This window comes from Apus apus, chromosome 9 (genome assembly GCF_020740795.1).
Source record: "Apus apus isolate bApuApu2 chromosome 9, bApuApu2.pri.cur, whole genome shotgun sequence".
In the NCBI taxonomy this organism is placed as follows: domain Eukaryota; kingdom Metazoa; phylum Chordata; class Aves; order Apodiformes; family Apodidae; genus Apus; species Apus apus.
The window spans coordinates 18175488-18184417 of record NC_067290.1 but is presented as its reverse complement, the minus strand read 5'-3'; positions in this window follow the sequence as shown (position 1 = coordinate 18184417).

Below are 8930 nucleotides of genomic sequence, written 5' to 3'. Positions count from 1 at the left end.
CAGAGTAAAGGCAACCATCAAGAAGGCAAAGTCAGCCCATTGTTTGAACAAAGGCTGTGGAGCTGCTTTGCAGCAGCAAATGGAACACATTCCTCACTAAATCTGGCAGTTTTAGCCTGAAAGGGTGAGAGTAAGAACAGAGTATTGTATAAAAACCAGTACCCTGAGGTACTGGGTACAAGTTTCTTATTTGCAAAGTTCTTGAAAGACAAACAGCAAGAACAGGAAAGAGTGGAACTAAATGGCAATATTTGTTTTCATCAAGCCATGAACTAGGTAAGCTTATACCTCAGGTACAGCGAAGAATCAGCATAAGCCAGAGACATGAAAACAAACATCTGCTGCTATCAAATTATTTTGTCAAGTTATACTTAAGGGTTGATTGATGCACTTTTAACATCAAATAACATTAAGCTTGGAAGCTCCGAGATACAGTCCTCATTCATCAGTTAAATCTAAATTTGCAAATCAACCAGTGTGAGATTAATTATTACAGAAGCTGTCAAGATTTCTTTGTATAACTATCATTCTGGAGCAATTAGGAAGTTTACATTATTTGCTAAAAAGACAGACAATTCCTAAGCCTGTTGCTTATAATAAATGACGTTCTCTCACAAATTGTGCATCTTGAATATAGATGCTGCATAGACATTTTACATTTTTCTGAATACACTTGCCTTACTGAACACCAAGTTTGAGTTATTTCATATTCAGAAAAAGAAAGGACTTGGTAGTAGTATCAGAAGGATCATAGTGGTCTCCTAAAAATAAATAGAATAATTAAATAATTAAAGTCATACAAACAGACAAACAAAGATGGTCTGAAAAATATCAAGAGACTGAAAGCATAAATCATTATTACAACCCATATAATCTTTGACCTACACACAGGCTACAAGGTTCAAAGGTGGCATTGCATTATGTATTTATTGCTTGCCTAAGCCATTATTCACCAGTCTTCATTTTAAGAGTTAGGTATGATGGGAGTCTCATACAGGGAAGAATACATCATAAAATCTTCCACATAAAGGATGGTACAGCTAATTTATCTTGTGTTGCCTTTTTCTCAATTTATGGCATGGCAGCTTTCTACAAAATGAAGACTCACAATGCAATGCAAGGACAGAACTAAGCACAACCATTCCCAGAGCAGCCTTTGCATTCACCAAAGTCCTCAGAAGGCCTGCTCATCTTATTGGACAAATGAGAAAAGGCATTCCAGACCATAAGGATGGTAGATAAACATTAAAAACAAGGCATGAAGCTATTCCAGTGCCAGTACAACAATATAAAATGACATCTACAGTGAGTAACACAAGACTGAAGCAGCCAGTCTGCCCCTTTGGACATCAGGATCAGATTGCTGAGCACTCCCAGTAGCACCCCCTGGTACATCAGAGCAAAGACACCCCAAAATACATCCAGGCCTTTAACCAACAATCAATCTGCTCTCTTGTTCGCTTTCTCTCCTGTGCATTTCTGACAGCACCCTTTTTTTGGTGAACAGCAACTCTGACTAGGTTAAAGTACATTAATAGGGAATCCAGCAATAGCATAGTGATTTAGCAGCCCTGTGTTGGTTTTGCCCGTTTCTTCTACAGCTCCAAAGTTCTCAAAAGTCTGGGCATGCTGAAGCCATATCTTGGAAGGCATAAAAAGAGCGATGTGAGAGCAAGAATAGGTCTTCACAGCACCCATACAGATCTAGAAAGACAGGAACACTATTAGATCCACTAGATTCCAACAGCAAATCCTACTCTTGATTCACTTAGAGTAAATCCCTAATCAGAGGGTCAAGTTTGCTAAATGACACTTGCCATGATGTTCCGCAGCTGTTCAGCCTTTGCTAATTCATTTGAAGAGCTGGTATCTTGACTGGTGACATAGGCATCCAGCCAGTGAGGGGGATGCTTTGTCTCTTAAGGAGCTTCTGAAATGCAAAAGCCAACCTTCGTTTTCTTTGTTGATCACAAGAGACTTTTTACAAGCTGTTCGCTTAGCAAGAATAAGATGACTCACTATACCCCATGGCACACAGGGCTGGTTTACTTGCCTAAAGCCAAGAAGTTGTTTCTTACTAGGAAAAACTGGATCCTAACTGCTCCTTTGCCAATATTCAGCTCTTTTCACTAATACAAGAAAACTAAACACCAGACACCTTAATGCAAAACATTCACAAAGAATGTAAAAAACATTTCAAGTTATGCATAACATGCATTCAGCTCCTTCTGTATCCAACTCCAACAGAGCAAGCAATTTCTGTAAAAATGAGTTTTGCTGCATGGTTCCTGGCATAGTTATCCAACATGTCCTCAGGCAGTTATTTGTAGTATTTACATTTTTTAGCAACTTATCAAGAGAAAATCCAATTGTTCCTAATGACCGTCACACTGTGTCTCTCTTATTCTCATATATAGGGAAGCTTTTGTTATCCATTTGTAGTAATTAAGGCACTGATGTTATATGGATCCATAAAGACAACTTCATTAAGCAAACAAAGGCTTTTTTCCCTGAACTCCCAACTGCAAAAATATTTAAAAACAAAAGCTCAGTTCTAATGTGCTGCGTAGTTTGAAGAACAAACCAGTATCGGCAAATTTAAAGTTTCCTTTGAATTGGAAAAAATAAAATTACTGTTTGTAAAATAATTATTTTTCCAACATGAGCTAAAAAGAAGAATAATTAACTAGCTGAAAACAGAGTGTTTGACAATGTCTTTCTGTATTTTAGCTTTTCTTGTAAAACAGCTGAGCAAATTGCTTTTGACCAGTTCAAGGCCATGTATTACCAAGGGAGGGGAACCCTCCATACCATTTCAGACTTCACATCATTTGTTTCTAATAGATTAAATACCATATTGGACAAGTGACCAGGAGCTGCTGCCAAATGCTGCTGCTTTTACCAGGAATTTACTAGCAGTAATTCTGCTGAATGAATGGTATGTTAGCTACCCAATGACTCAACCAAGTAAAGCAATTTCTTTAAAAATCAGCAAAGGAACACACTAAAAAAAAACACCTGCTGTGAAATAGGCTAGGTCTCATTACTGAGCTCTTTATCCCCAAAGGACCTTACATGACCATTCTTGAACAATGTTGTGCTCATACAATACTGTATGTTGCTTTATTTTGAGACAAGCAATGCTCTAGGAGCCTCGGCACCAAAATTTCTCACCAGTTCAACTGGTGAGTGAGTGTCTCAGTTGTCAGCCCTTCTAACTACAGCACTTAGCAAGCTACCAGAGTAAGGTGGAAAATCAGGACTGGAATTACGTACCTGCATTAAACAAGCGTAAATTAAGCCAGTGAGACCATCTGAACGTCAATGCAGACACGTCTAAGTTAACTATAAAATAAGGAACTTAAACCACCATGAATAGGACACATGCCTCTGCCATAACACATCTGGCAGTACTTCAGAGGACTAACAGGGCTCTAACATGTTATCAACCCAAGATGCTCAGAGAGGCTAGGTGAAATCGCAGAGCCAGCAAAGCCCACAGGAACATTTGCTTTAGGAACATTCTACATCTTCTCTATTCTCTGTAGAAGCCCTGCACAACCACAGAACTTCATGCAAATATCAATTTTATTTCTTGACTTATTACTCCTGTGGATAACTCACATACCACCAGCATTCCTCCAGAAGAAACACTGCTCTTCATCATTTGCGGTGGTGTCAGGTCATAGGCTGGACTTGATGATCTTAAAGGTCTTTTCCAGCCTTGGTGATTCTGTGAAATGCTAGCTTGCTCTACACCAAGTTGTATTGTATTTTCTCTCTTGGCAGTACTGTAGTTATCTACTGCAACATGTGACATTGGGACTGGAATACTTCACAAATACTTTCTTCCCCCAGCCATGTGGTAAAATGAACTTTGTTCCCATGAAGATCTCTCCTATAAGTGCACATACAATTCTAAACAAAATGGTCAGATTTTTTTTTTTCCTGCACAGCTGAAAATAAGGGGATTTCAAGTTTTCTCATGGCACAGAGTTTAAATGAAATGTTTGAAAGAGATGTCTCACTGGAGCCATACAAAGTTTCTGTACAGGTGACCAAATCCCAGCAAGTTTGGATTTTAGTGTAATACGTAAAACTTGGACGGTGTTTTCTGAAGCTTGCAAATCTTTCAGGCAGATTTATTTGGGCTTTAGTTCAAACATATCTGGACTGATTTATATTTTGTTTGAAATCATGCCCAAAACTACAATTAAGTAAGGTTTTCACCAGAACCCTCAATTCAACTCAATGCAGTGGTCTTACTTTTCCAGCAAGATGAGCCCCAATATATTCACTCCACAAAAGGAAGGAAACATGAAGGGAGCTTCTCCAGAGTATATCGAGATGACCAAAAAAAGAGGTTCCAAAGACAATGAAATATAACACAGCACTCAGCCCAAGTGTCAAGGAGTAACACAGTAAAACAGCTGTGTGTATAATTCTCCTGATTAATATTCCAGTTTAAGAGCAGCTCACACTTCAGCCTTCAGATTTAAGCAAAGTACAGTGGGAGAAAGAGGTGTGGTACTGGGGAAGACAGCTGCACAGCAACATTTTTACTATTCCCCTTTTCTCCCTATGAACAGGACTATATGTTTAGGACTTGCTGTTTCTTCATTGCACTGCTTCATAATATACAACCAAACTCCTTGTCTATGTTGCTCTTTAAAAAAAAATCATAATCTTTTTATCACTTTAATGTCTTAATGCCTGTTACACAGCAGAAGCTGAATTGCTAATTACCTATTTGTATGAAATTTTACTTTTCTGAAAAAGGCTATTTGCATATATAGCAAATGCTGTATGTACTTAAAACTGTAGGAAAAGCTATGTATTAATATTCTGTAACAAATCCGGATTTTCTATTTTCAATATAAGGGGAAAAGAATCAAAACTGAGTTTCTGCAATACCTAAAAATAACAGGATCTTCAATCCTGACTGAAGTCTGTAAACATGTATTAAGTGCAGATAATGCAGTTACAAGACATTATTATTGTATTACTATATTTCAACTTCACATTTTAAAGCACTATGTTGCATTAAGAGTCTTTGCAGTAGACTAGGGGTGAATTAGTTCAAGGTTTGTCTACAGGAGATGGTCACTGCAAAGCAAGAAGGACTATACATAGAGGACCACTCTGTACTAGCCCCCACTATGAATAATGAGACTCAAGGTACATAACTACTGAACATCTTAATGCGTTGCACCAAGAAGGTATACATCATTTCCCCCAAGCACAGATCAATTATGTGAATTACTCTTGCATAAGAGATTAAGGAAGTTAGCCTCAGCAACCAAACCAACACACTTAAATATTCCTACAGTCCACTTGATCCTGGTCAGAGGGATGCACATGAAGGAGACAGTCACAGAGCACAGAGTTGCAGTGAATTTTATTGTGGAGAGAAGAGAAAAGGGGTTAAACTTGTGGGGTACCTGCTGGGAACTAAATAACCAACCAAGTAATTTTCTGGACAGGAAGGTGGCTTAGGACTAAGAGCACCTTTTGTTGCTTCTCAACTTCAATACTAGAAACAGCCACAATTCTAGGCAAGAATTTCCAGCGCTCTGAATAATAAAATCTGATCCCTCAAAAAACTCAATCTCCACAGGTGAGTAAAAATTACAGGGGAAAAAAAAAATGCATGTCAGAATCAATTTGTTAGAAAATATATTTTTATACTGGATGCATCTCAAAAAGTATTTAATCTTAATTGCTGCCTGCTTCCTAAAGAATAGCCTGAGGTTTACATGGAGAAGAGTCCATACATTTCCTCTAATATCCCAATTGTAGTGTGGTGAACATATTTTTCTAGGCTCCAGCAAGCCATTTGGGAAAAAACTAGTTTCTAACTGTTCACATTTCCTCAGTGTGAACACTCACCTTCACAAAACCCTTAAAAGTTCATTTATATTAACAGTACTCTACCTCATAGCCATTATCCACACCACCTACTTCACTGACACCCTGGGTTGGGTGCACAGATCTACTTCACACAGGAAAGAGATGGGAGCTTCATATGTCATATTCTCTCTCCCTTTACAAACAGGCAGGTGATTTTTTTTTTTTTTTTTAAACCAACATTCACTTCGATATATTTATGTATTGGGTCCTGACAGAGTCACATCTCCATAAATAGGAAAAAACCCACTCTTATTCTTAAGCCAGAGATAAAGAAAAATCACACCTGCTTTGCCTCAAATGCTCAGCATGGTATTGCCAGTAACAGTACTTACGAACATAACTGCTCAAATTATTTGCTATAATGGTGCCACTCTATGGCTCCCAGCAGAATTGGAATTGCTGAATGCTATAGACTCCACAAGGAACAAAATGCTAGTGTGGTGCTTACATGAAATTCACTAAGCTTCTGTTCCCAAGGGAGTAGTTTCCTCCTGCGATAATGCTAAACATAAACCACACTGAGTTTCAGAACTGATGAAAATAAAATTGGTGTGAATAAATAATTATTTATATAAAAAGGCACAGTCAGGATATCTCCTACATACCCAAGACCATAAAATTTCACTATCTCACTTTGTTGCTATAGCATGTTCATGAAAGGTATTGTACATTTGTGATCACACTTATTTGTCCTAATCATCTACAAAGATCACTACCTAGAGCAGTGGATTTCATTATTTAATAGAAAATGAGATACAACTGCTTTAGGAGGATGCTGTCACTTGCAGTACATGCAGTGAGAAGACCACTCAGTTCATTGGAATGCTGTCTGTTTTCCCTTTGCCTTGGAAGATATGTCCCAGTCATCACTTGCACCTTTACCAAGAATTTAGAGCAGAGGAAACATGCCTCAGCAGAAAAAGGCTTTAGTTTAGTTATCACTGAGTGGCCTCCCATGCAAGTCATTGCTCCTCCTCTTCCTCACAGTCTCTTCATCAACAGAAAATTCTTCAGAGGCTATGGTCATACTACAGGTGATACAGATGTCATGAGGCAATCTACTTTGGAGAGTCAAGGTAAGGCTTTATAAGCATCCTAATGACATAGGCTATTGCTTTAACATGACACAAGGGCTTAATGTTATTTTTAGTAAAGGTTCTGGCTTCTTGTTATTTTCTAGGAAAATAATGTCAATTTAAAAGAAATAAGACAATTAAGATGGCTTAATTTGCAGTCTACAACAGAAATACACCATAAAAACTTCTTTCAAATTGAGTTGCTCTTACAAAAATATACTTTAGATTAGCATGACAGTTGTATGGTTAGAGGTAAAATGCCTTTGACAAGTTTCTCTGCTAGAACTTGATTCAACAAAGCACTTCAACATATGCTCATGAGCTTTGCTGAATCAGAGCCCAGAAGTGACACCCCTTTTGACAGCTTCCTTACAACAGTTAGAAGTTAACCCTCTTGTGAGGACCTCTCTCCTCCCTCAGCCACTCACACACATGATGGGCCAGACATATGGCAAGATGCAGTCCTGCAGTGCTATGGGACATGCATCTTACTGGAGGACAGTACCTATTTGCAAATGGCACACAGCAGCAGATGCACATGGCTCTGCCCCATATACTAATCCAGCTCAAAAAGCTGAAAACAAACTGCTACTGCTAAAAAAGTCTTCTGAAGCTACTGTTTAAAAATAACTAAACAACTGCTTTAAAAGTAAAAGCTGATTGTTTCTTCATAGCATTTCACTAACACCATTACCAAACGTGCCTACCCCATTGCATGTTCAGAGAACTGGTTATTTTGACAAGCATAAAAAGGTATTTCAGCCGTGTCGTGACTGCAGGTGATTTGTATTCTCCTTTGTGTTATCTACTGCACATATATGCCAAAGGAGTTCATCTAGTGGAACAGCCTCTTAAGAATTTCTGGGGTGGCACAGGGTTCAAATGAATCAGCCCTAGGATCTGAATGTTTAATTTTTAAAATCCCCCTATCGAGACAAGCATTGCCTCTGAACTCTGTGCTGCTCATACACACAGAAAGATTCACATTTTTCCCCATCTGTCCCCCCTCTCATTTCTGTCATCTCAACAATCAGTTCACTGCAGTAGGTTACTTCCACCAAGGGAAGCAGTTTGGTGTGACAAACAACTGCTGTGACACCCACTCTGTGGGCAGAACACAGTTCTTTGCCCTGAACTGTGCCACACACCCTCTCTCAGCCCAGTAGATGGGATGGCAGAGGGGGTCAGTTTAGTAGTTGATGGTTGTGTCAGTAATGAATACACAACTGCTTTGATCCTAAGCAGCCAGCTTCACACACATCCCATAATTCTGGATTTGCTGTTCTCCTCAAGGGATGTCAAACAACACGCCCCAAATCTGTCTTTCAGCCTAGAGTTTATCACTCCTCTGTATGAGCTTCCTCCCTAGTAGACTCAAGTCAGGGCACATCACCAGCTCACTACTGCTCTGGACTCTGCCAGGCCCCTGATGCTGCCCACCATGGCCCCACAAAGGCTGGCAGTAGCAGCTGGGCTCCCCAGCACCCCTGACTTGCAGTCATGATGCTAGGGGCAGAGGTTTTTAGTCTAGACTGATACAGTGTTTGTAAGCCATAGAACTTAAGTCTGCTTCCTAAAGAGCAACAACTAAGGCTGTCACAAGATGCGCTTTACATTCCCCAAAGCAAGATTTAAAAAACTCTATCTATTGATCAAGTAGTTAACCATCAAATATTGCATTCCACAGTCTAAAAGGGTGATTTATAAAGAGATCTAAAGAAACTATAAGAAAAAATAATACTGTGACCTATTGCTTAACATTGGCCAGTCAGCACACATAATACTTGAAAGCCCTGGCTCCCTCACTCCTGACAGCAGCCCTTATTGAGTGGCTGAAGCCCTCATGCACAGACCCACCACTATCCCTTAATACCTGTCCAGATATAGCACTCTTTGTGCTATCATTTTAATGGAATACTAAAAAATAATTCACTGAATACAAGA